The 15,665-nt window shown below is 43.2% G+C and overlaps 1 protein-coding gene across 1 annotated transcript in view; it reads left to right on the top strand.

The window, feature by feature from the left end:
• Nedd4l (NEDD4 like E3 ubiquitin protein ligase) overlaps positions 1-15,665 on the top strand; it is a 304,001-nt gene that overhangs the window by 105,423 nt on the left and 182,913 nt on the right. The window lies entirely within an intron of this gene.

The raw sequence follows: 15,665 nt of genomic DNA, 5'->3' as shown, positions 1-15,665 counted from the left end.
TGGGAAAACCTCAAGGTTGTGTTTTGAAGTTCCTTCTCTCAACCATAAACACTTTTGGGACAGTGCTCAGGCTGGAGTGTACAGAGCATCAGTCCCTGTGGATTAGACAGAATCTACTGATGGGTTTATTTGGACAGTGGAGCAGCAGCAGCCGAAACCCTGAGCCAATATTTTGGGAGATTCTGTATTAAACATCTGTATTTCAGGTTTCGGGAGAATCTTGCTGATGCAGACACACAGGCTGACAGCTGGATATGGGGGTGGATAAGTGCTGGAATCAGGTGGAACTGAGCCCCTGGGGTCACCGAGGGCCCCATAGCTCCTGTCTTACATGCAGCCAGCTTCCCTCAGGCCAGGGGGTCCCTTGAGGGATGGGCCTGCGTTTTGGTTTTTGTGATCTTCATTAGCAATTAGAGCCGACTTCTTTTCCTCCCCCATGGCAGAGCACCTTGCACTTTGCAGAGCCCTGTTGGTGATCTGTGGCTCTTGCCAAGTCTCCCCCTCTCTCCAGAGGCCTGTTTGAGCAGCCGAGCTGTCTAGGGCATTGCTGAGAATCACAACACCAACCAACACTAATAGCCTCTGGGCCAAAACGTGTTTGTCTTAAAATCCCTGTTCCAAATAACCTGTACGGTGAGTGACTCGCATGAGAGCCCCAGAGAACCCACCTCAGACTACTCTGTTCTCCCCACTGCAAAATACCAAAATGACACTAAAGGATATTAGCCCTTTCCCCCAAATATAAATAAAAAACCTAGTTCCATAACAGCCATGCAGTTGTTTACGTTTGTTTACCCCATGGCCTTTAAACGTGCGAGTACAAGCAGCTTCCTTCTAAAGTGTCTGTCTCGGCTTTCACACCACCCAGCCCACCAGGTTCCCGAGGGAAACATTTGAGGGCGGCAGATGGGTCAATGCACAGGGCAGCGTGTCCCCAGCTGTGTTGGACTCCAAGGCTTGCTGCACTGTAGCCAATGCCAGGACGTGAGTCGTCTTGATGATCTTGAATCACTGAGGAAACACCAGGCAGTAGCCAGTGGTCAGTAGCCCGGAATGCAGAGAATACTGTGCGACCAGTTTTTAAAGATTTCCTCATACATTGCGGTTTGTTGGAGGGGAGGCAGCTCTCGGTGTTGGGTTTGGGAGAACCCCTCTCTCAGAACTGTTGCCCCTCAGTTGCCTCCTGATGCACAACCACACAGGGTCATGGGGGAGGCTTTGCCCCAACGAATGGTTTGAGAATAGAAGGAACATGGCGCGTCTCTTGCTCTTTTTTCCCCATAGTCTGCACCAAGAATCTGTGCTTTTAGGAAGGTAAGGGTATTTGACACATAGTAGGTGCTTGATAAATTTCACTGACCTGATCAGAGGAGAGCCAGAGAAAATGGAGAAATTCCCGAGTGGCTGCATAGCTGGAGGTTGACCTCACTACCAAGGATAGCGAGAGGAGTGGATAGGACTTCTGGGGGTGGCACAGTTGGAGCTGGGTTCCCCTCCCTGACACACTCCAGCATGCTTGGTTCACTTAACCTTTCTCCCCCGGCTGCCTGCCCCCTTCCCTCCTTGCACTTACTGTGCAGCCGCCACCTTGTGTCCCCGTGCCATCACCCTTATTGTTTGCGTGCCTTCCTGTGTTCCCCTTCTGGGGGTTAGAAGGACCACAAGGAGCAGCTCAAGTGTGAGGAAGGGCAGAGTTGCCAGGTTGAGATCAGTCAGAAGTGAAAGAGTTTGGAATGTGTAAGACGAGGAGGAAACATTTATTTTTACAAAGGTTGAGCTAGCCCCCAAGCCTGCAGGAACACGGCACGGGCACAAGGTGCTGTGATAGAGGGTGGCTCTGCTGTGGGAGGCAGAGGGCTGCTGCCCACTCTCCTCCCAAAGTCGGGAAGGACTCTTCGTTGACAGCCACCTTGGCTTGCACCCATTCCCAGTGTGAGGCCCCAGGGGGCCTCAGAATGTGACTTTGGGCCTGCTGTGCATCTGCATAGTTGAAGGCAAAAACATCCTGCTACTTCTGAGAGGCATGCTTTGGGAAGTGCACAATCTAGAATCCATTTGGAAAATACATCGATGGCATTCCAAAATGTCATATTCTCAGATACACACATGTTGGATTAGGGACTCCTCTAAGAAACATTGTCATAGACTTCATAAAACTATAGTTGATATTTGGGGGAAGGGCCAGGAGGATAACAATTTTTCAGGCTGTTTATAATAAAGTGAAAAGTCAGGTTTTTAAATGGCAAATAAAATGTTTCTGAAGGGCTGTATCTAAATCAGAGGCCAGTGAATTTTCGGTCCCCCCCCCCCCCTTTACAAAGGGTCAAATAACTGAGGCTTTGTGAGATTTTATGCTTTCCACCATGACACACAAGCAGCCTGGACAATATATAAACTGTAGGGAAGTTCAAACTTGCTCTTCGATAGTTTGAATTGAACCTGCTGAGAGGGACTGATCATAGGTGAGACACGAGAGCCTTCAGAGTGACGAGCCAAAGGCCCAGGGTGAGCTGTCCATGTTTGTGCTCAGGTTCAACAGCACAGGGTTGGCCGTGTAGAATGTGCTCGGACTAAGAGGGTCTGAGCTCACAGAAACAGACAGCGGGGACCCAGGCCTGTCCAGATCCTTCATGGCCCTTCTCTGGCAGCATCTTTTTCGAGTGTGGGGCAGGACCCCTCTGGGATGAGGGTCTTAGTTTCTTTATGGCCAGTTGTTGCACAGAAAGGCAGATGGGGGTGGGGAGATTAGAATGTTCTCAGGTTTTAAGGCTGGCTTTGGGGAGAGGGCTCTGATTTCTGTGTTTGCCTTGGGGAAGAGGAGTTCTCATTTCTGTGCCCTGCCTGGTGGGAGAATGAGAGGTGAAGCACTCAAGGCAGGGAGACACCTTGCCTTTGAGGCCCCCACTTTGGAGTATTGTTTTCTGAGCCCCAAACAAAACAAATGGATGTGACCATGTGCCAGCCCCTGAGAGTACAAGGCACTGACTTTCTACCACAGGTATGTTTAGAATTGGAAGTGTCAATAGTATGTAGTCAAAACTTCCAAATTCAGCCCTCTCATAGAGCTGCTGATTGGCCAATGATGAACAGTAATTCTGCCAGTATTGACTTTTTTTTTTTGGCCTGGGGAAGTGGAATTCCTAGATATTGCAGTAGCCTTTTATTTTTATTTATTTTCTGTTCAAGGGCAGCAAGCTTAAAATGTTGCTTATGAAACTTCTGGATATGCACTGTGAATTTTAAGGTTTACAAATGAATGCAACTGTAAAATGTTTTGTCTTAGAAAAAAGTAATTATTTTCACTGCTTTGCACATAACATGCATGAATGATAAATAAAGTTGAATTTGTATGCATACAAGCAGACGCAGATACATAAATTAGTGTATTGCAATTAAAATGTTGCCTGTTTTTCCTCTTGAATATTTCTTAGGCTTATGACCTTTGTGCAAATAATGTTTAATAAGGAATCTACAATGTGTAACTCCTCAGTAAATTATTAAAAGAATTGGCATTCCTGCTGTATAATACCAACACAAACTATAAAAATACCCCTTGACTCTTAGTGTGTGCAGATATTTCTCTGGCATGCAGAGAGGAAGGAGCAATGAGGATACTTCAAGGGTGGTTTTTTGTTTCTGTCCTTGTTGGTGTAGGGACATTATTGTGCTTCCCCTTTCGCAGAACTGATTATCCTTTCAAGTCACTGTTATATTTAGATGCTGGAAATTAGGCATTCATGGTACGAAACGAGAGAAGTTGGAAGAAATACCGTGTTTAAAGTGACTTTAAAGTTTAAAGTGATTGGGGTTGGATAGCTTCCCTCCCCTCCTCTCAGTCCAGAAGTGATAGCATTCATTGGTCATGTGATATATCAGAACTTGCCCTCTTGTACTGATTTGGAGGTTCTTCGAGAACAGTGACTTTAAGGTTGGTTGAAATGATCTTCAATGTTATCTAGTGAGTTTGGACGACAAAACTTTGTACATTCTTTCTCTGGGGCGTGGTTTACTGGATCCCCATAGTGTGACTTTGTTTTCTTGTTATGTACCAGACTACCTTGTTCTGGAAATGAGATGTGAACCACCAGTGGAGCCACATAATTTAGAAGCATTTGTCCTTATACAGTTTCTTGGCCTGGAATGTCAAAATTTCTAATACTTTTTTTTTTTCTTTGTAGGGGGGGTGGGTGGTGCGGATTGAACTGGGGGCACTCAACCACTGAGCCATATCCCCAGCCCTGTTTTGTATTTTAGAGACAGGGCCTTGATAAGTTGCTAAGGTTGGCTTTGAACTCATGATCCTCTTGCCTTAGCCTCCAGAGCCACTGGGATTACAGGATGTACCACTGAGCCCAGCTTTGTGGTTTTGTTTTTGTTTTTGTTTTTTTTTTTAATGATTTGTTCATTCAGGCATCCACTTTGGGAAACTGGGAATTGTCCTGGGCTCTTTTTTTCTTCTGCCACATGAGCATGGGTTTCTCTCACAAATGGAGACCATTTTCTGCCTCTGGCTGATCCTCTGGTGATGGTCTGTGGCCATGGATTAGTGTTGACACAGCCCTCTGAAGTCCTCCAGTGTAGCCCTTGCCTTGAGCTCTGAGCAGAGCAGCCCACTCAGTCCTTTGAGAAACTGGGCTGTCCTTCCCCAGTGCCTTGCAGGGCCTATAACATCACCCTCTCCCTCTGCACAACAGACTTGTTCTCGTCCTGTCTCGAGCCCATGTCTCAGGTCTCCGTGTGCAACTCCCTAGACATACAGGCCCTGACCTTTGACCCCTCAGCCCATGCAGGTCTCTATGGTGGTCCTTAGGACACATGTTGAGATTTTTCTCTGCACTAGAGTAGTCCCACTTGTGCCTAAGGGCACAAGCCCATGGCCACCATTGCCCCTCTCATACCTTGCATGTGCGTGGCAAACTAATGTTCATTCTTCCAGACCCTTGGTTGTGGTCACCTCGGTAGGTTCTTTCCTGTGGTGCTCTCTCCAAGTGATTTTATATATGTGTGTGCGCATATATCAATCCATTATTTTTCTTTATTCTCTAGATATCTTTAAATCCCTCAATTCTTTAAAATACTCAAGTTGTAATTTTAAATATCAATTTCTCTATGGGTTTGCATCACTTCATTTTTAGCTTCTTCATACTTTAAAGTTAGGAAAGATCCTTCTCTTTTGAAGGAAAGCCCCATGTTTAGCCCCTCTGCCCACAGATTTCACTAGAGGCGGAACTTCTGAAGCCCCTGCCCATGAGGACTCCAGTACACTCAGGTGTATTGGAGTACAGCGCCCCCTGGTGGCCGGATCAGCAGATGCCTTTTTATTCCAGACAGTTAAAATTGTCTCCAAATCTAATCATTGGAGTTCTTTCTTCAAGGACAGTATTAATTCAAATCCTGTTTGTTTTTGCAGGTGTTTAGGTCATTATCAATAGTAACAAAGTGGGGAGTTATTAAAGCAATTTTTACTTTTCACCTGGTTGGTTTTAAAGGAGTACACAACATTGAATGTTATCTCCTCTTTTTCCCTTTCTTTCCTCTGCCAAACAATTTGCTGAATTTGTAGACTCATCAAAATGAGATGCCACTCTCCAAAAAGGAATAAATAATCTTGAAACAAAATTCTTCAAATGAGAAGAGCTTTATATCCCAATATGGTCCCATTGATGGAATGAACTAGAATGTGTTTTTATATTTAAACTTTTATGGCTCAGAACTTCAACACTGTGCTAGGTTTCTCTAAGAAAGGAATTTTCAAACTGACAGTCATTTTTTAAGATATTTTTCAGTTGTCAGTGGATCTTTATATGTGGTGTTGAGAATTGAACCCAGTGTCCCACACATGCCAGGCAAGCATTCCACCACTGAGTCACAACCCTAGCCCTCTGACATTCTTTTATAAATATATTTTTTAGTTGTAGATGGACATAACACCTTTATTTTATTAGTTTTTTTAATTAGTTGTTCAAAACATTACAAAGCTCTTGACATATTTCATACATTTGATTCAAGCAGATTATGAACTCCCATTTTTACCCCGTATACATATTGCAGATTCACATCAGTTACACATCCACTTTTTTACATACTGCCATACTAGTGTCTGTTGTGGATTGAACCCAGTATCTTGTGAGTCCAGCACGCTACCACAGAGTTACAACCCCAAATTCAAAAAAATAATGTTATGTGGTTGCCTATACCTGTGCTGTTTATGGAAACAGGTGTGGGTCGTCTCAGAAGAATTTCAATTTGGTTTGGGAATAAAAAAAATTCATTTGTATATGGTTCTACCTGAGTTTATAGGTGTTTTCAGAACTATAGAGAAACTGAGCTGCCTGACATAAAGAGTCCCAGAAGAGGTTAGGAAGGGCTCTAAGAGTTTTTTCTATATTCATCTTATAGCTCACTTTGCAATAATGTACATAGACAGTATTACTCTTCACATTGACAGTAACATCAAAGAATGATAGCAATTTTTTTAAAAAAAAATTTATATTTTTAATGCAAGTATGGCTAAGTTTCTGCCTGGTATGCTTGAGTTTCTTTGTTTTTTTTTTTTTTTTTAAACTTCTACTGCAGGCAGGGGAAGAGTCCATTTCTTGGTGGATGAAATCTTGCACAGATTGCTAAAGTGGCTATGTTGTAGCTAAGAATTACGAAAAGAGCAGGGGTGCTTAAAACACCCACCGAGGAAAATGGTTTGGGTGATTCATCTCCTTATTTTGTAGGGATGTCCTTTGCTATCTTCTAATGTCTGTAGTAACTGCCAAAAACAAAACTAAGTGGAAAGCCAGGCATGTCTTCAGTGGGATGGAAATGGAGTAACACTTAGGAAGGAGAGTGTCAGTTTGAGGTGAAGTTAGAATAAAGATACTATATCTTCTTTTGCAGACATGAAGATTTTTTTCTCAAGGCTGGTAGGACAATTCATATAGCTGTCTACAGTAACATAGGCATTGATTTTTTTTTAATACATTATTAGTTCTCATAAGGGAATGTTTTCGCATGACAGTCCTGATGCTAGGACACTAGATCAATATAAGGTTGTCTTGCTCGTTTCCTTTAGACACCAACCCTGAGGAAAGCAGGCTTCCAGAGTGAAAGGCCTGGAACTGTCTCAGCTGGAAGAGCAGTGTGACTTACAGGGAATGGTTTCCTTAATCCTAGTGGCTGGAGAGAGGGAGAAGCAGGCAGAGAGGTAGTCGGGAGTCTGAGGGTGGGGGAAGTGTCATGGTCACCTGTGTGGGCCACAGTACCATGGGTGTCCCTGAAGCCTGCCTTTTTCTGCCCTTTCCCTCCTTCGTGCTTGATTTTATGCGCCTGGGCATTTGTGGTCAATCTGAGGCTTCCTTAAGAGTCAACTATGAGAGAGAGTTCCTAGTAACAGAGCGGCTAGTGGTCCTGCTGTCTCTGGTGAGGTCCCAAATACGACAGGTAGGGCCCAATGTTGCACTGACACAGTAAGAACGTACACGTTAAAGAAAACACTCACCCTTGAAGCAGGAGGCCTTGTTCTGTTCCTTCTTTCACCCACAAAAGACAGAGCAGTGCCAGGGCAGCACAGAAGTCGTCTTGCAGCATGACGGGAACAGCCAGTGGGGGAAACTCTGAAACTTACTGATTTATACAACATTAAAGCAAAGTGATGTGTGCTGCTGTGAGAACCTCAGGAGGTGCCTATGAGGAAGTGAAAGCCCCCGCCTCCTTCCTGACTAGACCCTGTGAGTGTTGCCATGGTTTGAGCATGTGACCTCCAAATTCAAGTGTGGCCAATAGGATAGTGTTGATTGGTGGGGACTTTAAAAGGCAAGTGGTCCATGAGGACACGTCCCTCATGCATGGGACAAGGAGCAGTGATAAGAGGACTGGGGTGAGGAGTTGCTTCTCTTGCCCTTCTGCCTCTTTCCTCATATGGACAGGGTCTATCCTCTCCAAAGATGCAGCCCTCATTTGGACACCAAATGACATGCCCTGATCTTGGACTTCTGGCCTCCAGAACTATGAGAAATAGATTTTTTAAAAAAAATAAATCAACCAGTCTTAGGAATTCTTTGAAGGCAGCGCAAATAAATCAAGGCAAGCCATGCCCCCAGATCGCGTGTGTGGGAGGGGTGTGGATCACACTTGTTCACTTGTCATTTGTAATAGCAGTTTGCTGTGGAAATGTCTCTAGCTCCTAGCCCACGTCTGTTTTAGCCTTTTCTGTGCCCATAATATTGGAGAACGTTCAGAAGCCACTGTCTTGAAGGGCAGATGGCCGTGCTTGGGATCCTGGACCATTGGGACTTGGCTCCAGAGCATCCTCGTAGTTGATTTGATTAGAGGAAGTTGCAGCTGCACATATTCAGTTAGTGCCTTGATATTCTAGATGTGTTTTAGCCCTTATAATGGCTGGTGCCCTGTATGCAGCAGTGGATTGGAAGGGGACACCCGCTTGCTCAGAGCACTCACTCCCTTTGTCCTCTAAGTCTTTGGCCCACTGCAGAGGGAACTGCCTTGGAAGGTATTCCTCGCATGCCCTTAGGCCTGTCCCTTGCCTAGGGAGGCCTGGCGGAGATAGCTTCCTTCTGGCACGGAGTTGCCACTGAGGAATGAAGTGGCCTATCTCATGCTGCTACCCTTGGTGCAACACTTGGCCAGATTTCTGATGAAAATAAACCTTTTATTCATAAAGGCAAAAACAAACACTGCATGTGGCTAGAGAGTGGCACGTAGGTCAGAACTTACTGCATTTGTCTCAGTGGAAGTCATCCTGCAGTGTTCTGGCTGGCCGGGCAGGATGACACCATGCCCTGGGCCTGGCCATGGCTTTTCACCTGTTCCTTGCTCACCTGAGAGACTAGAGCTCCTCCTGTCTTAGTTGATGAATGTTTGCTTCAGAGCCCCACACTGCACTCCTGGGCCTCTTCTGTACAGCTCACTCTTTTGTGTACTCGTGGGTATCATTTCAGATTGCTTCATCAGATCCAATTTACCCAAATTACATTTGGTTCACTTTAAGTTTGTGCACACACAAAAATCTTAACACCAAAAAAACCAAAAAAAAAAAAACAAACCCAAAAACAAAAAACAAATAACCCAGCCAATAAATGGGCCAGGGAACTGAATAGACACTTCTCAGAAGATGATATATAATCAACTACTATATGAAAAAATGTTCAATATCTCTACCAATTAGTTTTCATTTGCATTTCTGTAAGATTTTCTTACTACAGTCAGAATGGTAGTTACTAAGAATACAAACAAGTGTTGGTGAGGATGTGGGGGAAAAGGCGCACACATACATTGCTGGTGGGACTGCAAATTGGTGCAACCAATATGCAAAGCAGTATGGAGATTCCTTGGAAGACGGGGAATGGAACTACCATTTGGCTCAGCTATCCCATTCCTCGGTCTATACCCAGAGGACTTAAAAATGGCATATTACAGGGACACAGCCACATCAATGTTTATAGCCGCACAATTCACAACAGGTAGACTGTGGAACCAACCTAGATGCCCTTCTGTTGGTGAATGGATAACGAAAATGGATACACATACACAATGGAATACTATTTAGCATTAAGAAAATAAAGTAATGGCATTTGCAGGTAAATGGATGGAGTTGGAGAATACAATGCTAGGTGAAGTGAGCCAATCCCCCCCCAAAACAAATGTCAAATGTCTTCTCTGATTTAAGGATGCTGATTCATAATATGGTTGGGGGGAGGAGCGTGGGTGGATTAGATGAACTCTAGATAGAGCCAAGGGTAAGGGAGGGGCATGGGGTTAGGGAAGATGGTGTAGTGAGATGGACATTATTACCCTAAATATGTGTATGAAGACACGAATGGTATGACTTTAAGTACGACCAGAGATGAAAATTTGTGCTCTATATGTATAATGTGAATTGTAATGCATTCTGCTGTCATGCATAACAAATTAGAATAAAAAATTCAGGGAGAAGTTAATTTCAGGTACCAATTTTGAATCACTTTCACTTCTGCCTTCTCTCCTCTTTGTAGACTATTTTGCTTGTCTTAATCTTTGTCAAGAGTTACAGGGAAAAAGTTATAAAAGAAGAAACACCATCTAAAAGGAGTGGCCTTTTGTTTCATCACCTTAAGGACTTAAGGTTCTGATTGGAGAGATTTGGGGGAGGGTGACCTGGTGGAACCGACTCACCTTGCTGCTGCCATTTTCATAGAAATCATTGCTTTGCGCACTCGTGTCTCGTGTACAGGCCCTAAGGCTGGGGATGCTGTCCCCTTCTCCCCTGGTGTTGGTTTCTTGTCAGCAGCCTGCTTGGCATGGTTTTGCATATGGAGATTTTGCTGGAGATGCTGCCAGGGGATCATGCTGGGAAGCCTTGTTGGGCATGAATTTGAAGTTTACAGAAGTTTCTCAGAGTCCGAGTCCGTGCTTAAAACTTCTAAAGGTTTATACAGTGTGTTCCAAAATATTTGTTCTTGGAGACTTGGTTTGAGGGTTCAAAAAGGTGGTATTCCCTGTACTCTGCTCCCTCTTCTCCTATGGTGGAGCCCTTACCTGGCAAGGGAGGGGAATTTAGGCTATGTTGGTTTTCAGGTGAGTTAGCACCAGGAGTTTACAGACTGAGTTGTGGTCCTTACCCTTGTCTTAGAGGGGCAGTGCAAACGTGCGGCTGACCAAGGAATGCAAGCTCCTGCACATGCCCCCGTGGTGAGAGGGAGGCCTTAACTGTGCCCTGGTCATGCAGTGGACCCCACTATACCTTGACCTCAAGAGGCTTACGCCCTCAGCTATGATCCAGAGTCTGTGGTTCACCAAGTGGCTAGAACCAGACTTCAAAAGGGTCGATAGCTTTTCCACATCAAACACTGAGACTAGCGATGCCCACCAAACTTAAGCTTTTAAAAGTTTAAAGTGGCTTTACAACATAAAAATCAGAAGGTACAAATGACCAGACTGGAGGAAAAAGGCCAAAATTTTTAACTTTGTTTTAACTTTGTAAGTTTTAAACTTTTAAAACATTTTTGCATGGCCAAAATTAAAGAGTAGGGAAATGCTGCCAGTTTCTATCATAAAGAGCTAATTTTCTTAATATATAACCATCTACAAATTAGGATCTGTAACCTAAATGAACAATGATCCTTGAGAATGGGCATAGGCAGTTCAAAGAAAAAGGAATACCAAGGCAGGTGAACGTGTTGAGATAGCCTCACTTATAATAAAAAGGGAAAAGCAACTAAAACACCAATGAAATACCATTCTCAACAAATTGTCAAAATTAAACATTTAATAGCACTCTGTTGACGTGGGTGATAGGAAACAGCTACCCCCAAACAATCGTTGGAGGGTCTGTAGCAGGTACAGCCTGTAGCAGTTTAGAAAGGTTCATCAAAATGACAAATGCACACCCTCTCAGACCCAGTTCTCCAGAGCCCGTCCGTTTATCTGACAGGTACACATGCACGCGTGCACAGTGAAAGACCAGGACGTGCATTCCCTGGCAGCCACTGTCATAAAAGATTAGAAACGCCATTTAAAAAGCCAAATCCCCTGTTTAGACACATACATGTCCCTTCCCCTCCTTCTCCTCTGTACTGGTTTCTTCTCAGACAAGTTCTCTGCATTCGATGGCAGCTCTAGGCTTCTGTGCACAGCAGAGGTAGAAGTTCAGATGTGGGTGGGGAACTCCAATGTCCTTTGAACCAGTGGCTTTCCAGCCTAGCTCCATATTGGGGAACTCTTTAAAAAAAAAAAAAAAAAAAAAGCATCGACTGATTCAGTTGACCTGGAGTGGGACATGGGTCAGGAGCCTGAGAGTGGGCCCCATTCTGCAGCTGTGGAAACTAAGAGGTTGCTCATTACCCCCAGGGCCTGAGTTACAGGAGGAGGTTGGACAAGACTGGGGCCCCTGGCTGCGTACTCTGGTCTTGAACTTTTCAGTGACATCACTTTGGTGGCAGGGAGTCACGCTTACCTGCCTATTTGCATTTTGTATTTTTGATTGATGGAAGTTAAACAGATGCACACTTATGCTGTATGTGATGGTATGGCTCTCTTCACATGAGATCAGTATTTATTCCTCTTTGCAAGTGGTGAATTCTTTCTAATAAAAACATTGCACAGCCTGCTGCTCTTGTCTATTGATGTGGCAAGACAGAAGCTATTTTCTGGCTCTGTATTCAGCACTGCTCTCCTGAATCTGAAACCCAGCCTTGACCTTCTCTGGGAGGCCCCTTTGTCAGACTGCAGCACTATGAACAAAAGAGGTTTCTTTCACCTGTCCAGGGCACCAGGGAAGTTAAAGGCAGCTTTGCAACCCGCCCCAGCCAGCAAAGCCTTTGTCCTCCTCTGATGTGTCGTGAGAGCCGACACCTCCTGGAAATCTTTAAAATTGTTCTCTAGAGAAAGCATTCTGCCTCGAGTGCCTATTTTTAGACTTTCTAAAGCCCACATCAATTTTTTTTTGCTGCCTTTCTCTCTGCTCTGAGCCTGCTGTTTGCAAGGCAACGGGCCCTTTGTCTTTAAAGTTCAGCACTATCTCATTTGCTCCCTACCTGAACTCTACCACCCAGGATGCTCCGGGGATGTTTCTCCTCTCATTCTGATCCAAACCCAAAACCACAGGTAATAACCTTTACATGAGAAGAGTCGAAACAATACAACCAGAAGAAAATATCTTCCAAACAATGATCCTAGAGAGAAATGAACCTAGTGTATAAACTGGTCGGTCTTAAAACTCTAGGGTGTTTTTAACCTGTTCAGCTAGACTGGTTTGAACTTTGAGCTCTCCAGTTGGTTGTCCAAGTTGAGCGAGCACATCTGATGGTTCCTGGAGTAAGGAATTAGCAGTCATCAAATTCAATGACAGACTGCATGAAATGGGGTTAGGTGTTGACTTGGGCCTTGACCGTACCAGGTCAGTCTGGGGTAGTTTCCTCTTTGGCCAGTGGTTGGTTCTTTTCTTTACATGAGCCCATGGGTTGTAACTAATGGCAGTTGTGTGGTTTTAAAGGTCGTAAGCTCTCAAAGATGGCATTCTGATGGACAGCTGCCTACCACTGTCTCTCTGCCTTTCTCTCCACTTCTCACCTTTCTCAGGTCCTTACTCCATCTCTTCCTTTCTCTATATTAAGTCTTACACCAAAAGCCAAGTGTCTTTTGTCTTTTCTTTGAATAAAACTAGGTAAATGAAATACGTGATATTCTCTAGAACAAAAATTCAAAACTCCAATAAAACCAAACCAGATATTCCTTTAAGGAAAGGTATTGGTTGAACATCCCTAATCTGAAAATATGAGATGCTCCAAAATCTGAAACCTTCCAAGTACCGACATGCCACTACGATGGAAAATTCGAGACTTAACCTTATGTAACAGGTTAGTCAAAACACAGGTGCACTAAAAATAATTGTATAAAACTACCTTCAGGTTATGTGTATAAGGGGTATGTAAAACATAAATGAGCTTTTGCTTTTAAACTTGGACCCCATACCCAAGCTATATCAAGTATATGCAAATATTCCAAAATGATAATGGTCTTAATCATTTTGTATAAGAAACATTCAACCTGTATACATAGGTTGAAAAGATCAGAAGGATACACAACAAAATACTAACATTACATTAGGGTGGTAGGAGTATTTGCTATTTTTTCAAAATGCATGTTTGATGTTACCAAATATATAGAAAGAAAAATATGCATTCTGTTGACCTAGCAAACACTTCAAGGGACCACATTTTATGGAAATAGTGGAGAATGATGTGTATGTATATATATCCAAGGGAAGTTCATGTATCCAAAGAAATAGTTGTAAGGATGAAACATCAGAAGTTAAAATTACCTAAATGAGAATTATGATATAGTAGAAAATATAAAGCCATTAAAATGATTTTTCAGTTAAATATTTAATGATAATGAAACATTTCATGACATAACACAAAGGTAAGTTACAGATTGGTTTGTGGTTTGATCCCATCTTTTTGTAAGAAACACATAATCTTATTTGAGTGAAACCTGTAATTTCTTCTCACAGCTGACCTTTTACTCCCATGATTTAAATCCCTTTCCTACCTTTCAGTAGAATTAACAGTGGTGAACAGAGCTTATAATGACCAACTGACTTCTGGATGGATCATTGATGACTATAATGCCTGAGATATTTAAATACATTTGTATTTAAATATCCCCCATGATGTATTTGAGTTTTTATTGAGAGGCCATAATATTACTTGGCATACTTTATTGAAAATCAGAAGCCACTTCTTTGTAATGGGAAGCTAAATAATGTGTGTTCAGATTTGTGTTGAATAAGTGATGCTCTAAGCTCAACTGGCTTTGGTGTCTGTTTCAGAATTCAGAAGCTGTTTGTATTCATTTGGACTTAGTAGTTAAGTTCCTGGGCCTGATTGGCTGAAGGCTGGCTCCAGTGTAAGTGGTAATTTACTAAGGAAGATTTTGACTTTATTCTATAACAGAGTAAACTTCTGTTGGTAAGATCAGCTTCATTACAGAAAAATCACATTAAGCTGGAACTTGTATGGTCAAAGTGCTGAATCGTATGCACAGATGACAGTCATTGAAGACTTCAGAGAAGTTGAGACCAGAATGGATGGTGAGAGGCAAGCCCTGACAAGGCCTTCTATCCAAAAAAATGCAGTACCCACACAGTGGTTGGCAGATCTAGGAGGAGCCTGGTAAATACTTGAGGAGTGAGATAACAGGAGTTTCAAGCCTGGATTCCTAAATGCATGAAACTGGAACATAAAATGGCAGGGCAGAGTATGTCACTATAACATATGGGCATTTTGAAACCAAGAGATCAAATCCGTTCAGGATCACAAATGATGTGTTGATTCTCAGGTACTGTTGACTGTCAAGTGCACAGTTAATTTAGCAAGAGGAGACAATGGCAGGGAAGTTCCTTAAGATAGACTTGCTGATTTTGGAAAGGTTAAGATGTTAAATTGTGTTAAGTCAAAAAGAAAGTAGTTAAGGGCATATTTAGGGTTAGTTCTCAGGAGTCCTGATTTGGGGCTTATCTAGTTGATAAGCTAGACATCAGCCCTCAGAGTTCACCACTCCCTTTAATGTTTATTAATGGGTTACCTTGACATCTTTTCAAAGTCTCCATGGTTAGTTTGTACACAGCATCATTCATGGCTTTCTGCTGGGTTGGTGGTGATGGGGCCCACAGGGACTCGTCTCTGTCCTTCATGGATGCAAATGGTCCTCCCTTCATGTTGGAAGGTGCCATACTTGTAGGAATGTGGAGGAGACTTCTGGGCCTCCAGGAATATTTATCATCACTTGCTAATGTGAGCTTAGTTTGGTCCATGAACACAGACCAAACATTTCTTAAAAAACAAGGGGGGGGGGTTTAAAAAAAATCTAGCATGTTCTTCCTGCCTGGTACCTTCATTTCTGATTATTTTAAAGAGTTTAAGTTGGATATTGTCATGATCTAACGTAACACTGCAGCCTGTTTGACCCTGACTATGCACTTGTGATGATTGCAAAGGTTTTTAAAATGTAGAGGCTAAGAGAACAAGGCACGTGTGTGTGTGTGTGTGTGTGTGTGTGTGTGTGTGTGTGTGGTCAGATGTGCAAACTATTTGATACAAGCTATTTTATAGATGAGTTATTTCTTGGGGCTATTTTGTGAGATTATACACCTGATTGGAAGACAGAGGTATTCAAAT

The sequence above is a fragment of the Marmota flaviventris genome, chromosome 16 (genome assembly GCF_047511675.1).
Source record: "Marmota flaviventris isolate mMarFla1 chromosome 16, mMarFla1.hap1, whole genome shotgun sequence".
Classification (NCBI taxonomy): domain Eukaryota; kingdom Metazoa; phylum Chordata; class Mammalia; order Rodentia; family Sciuridae; genus Marmota; species Marmota flaviventris.
The sequence above is the reverse complement of the archived record's forward strand: the minus strand, read 5'-3'. Positions and strand labels throughout refer to the sequence as shown.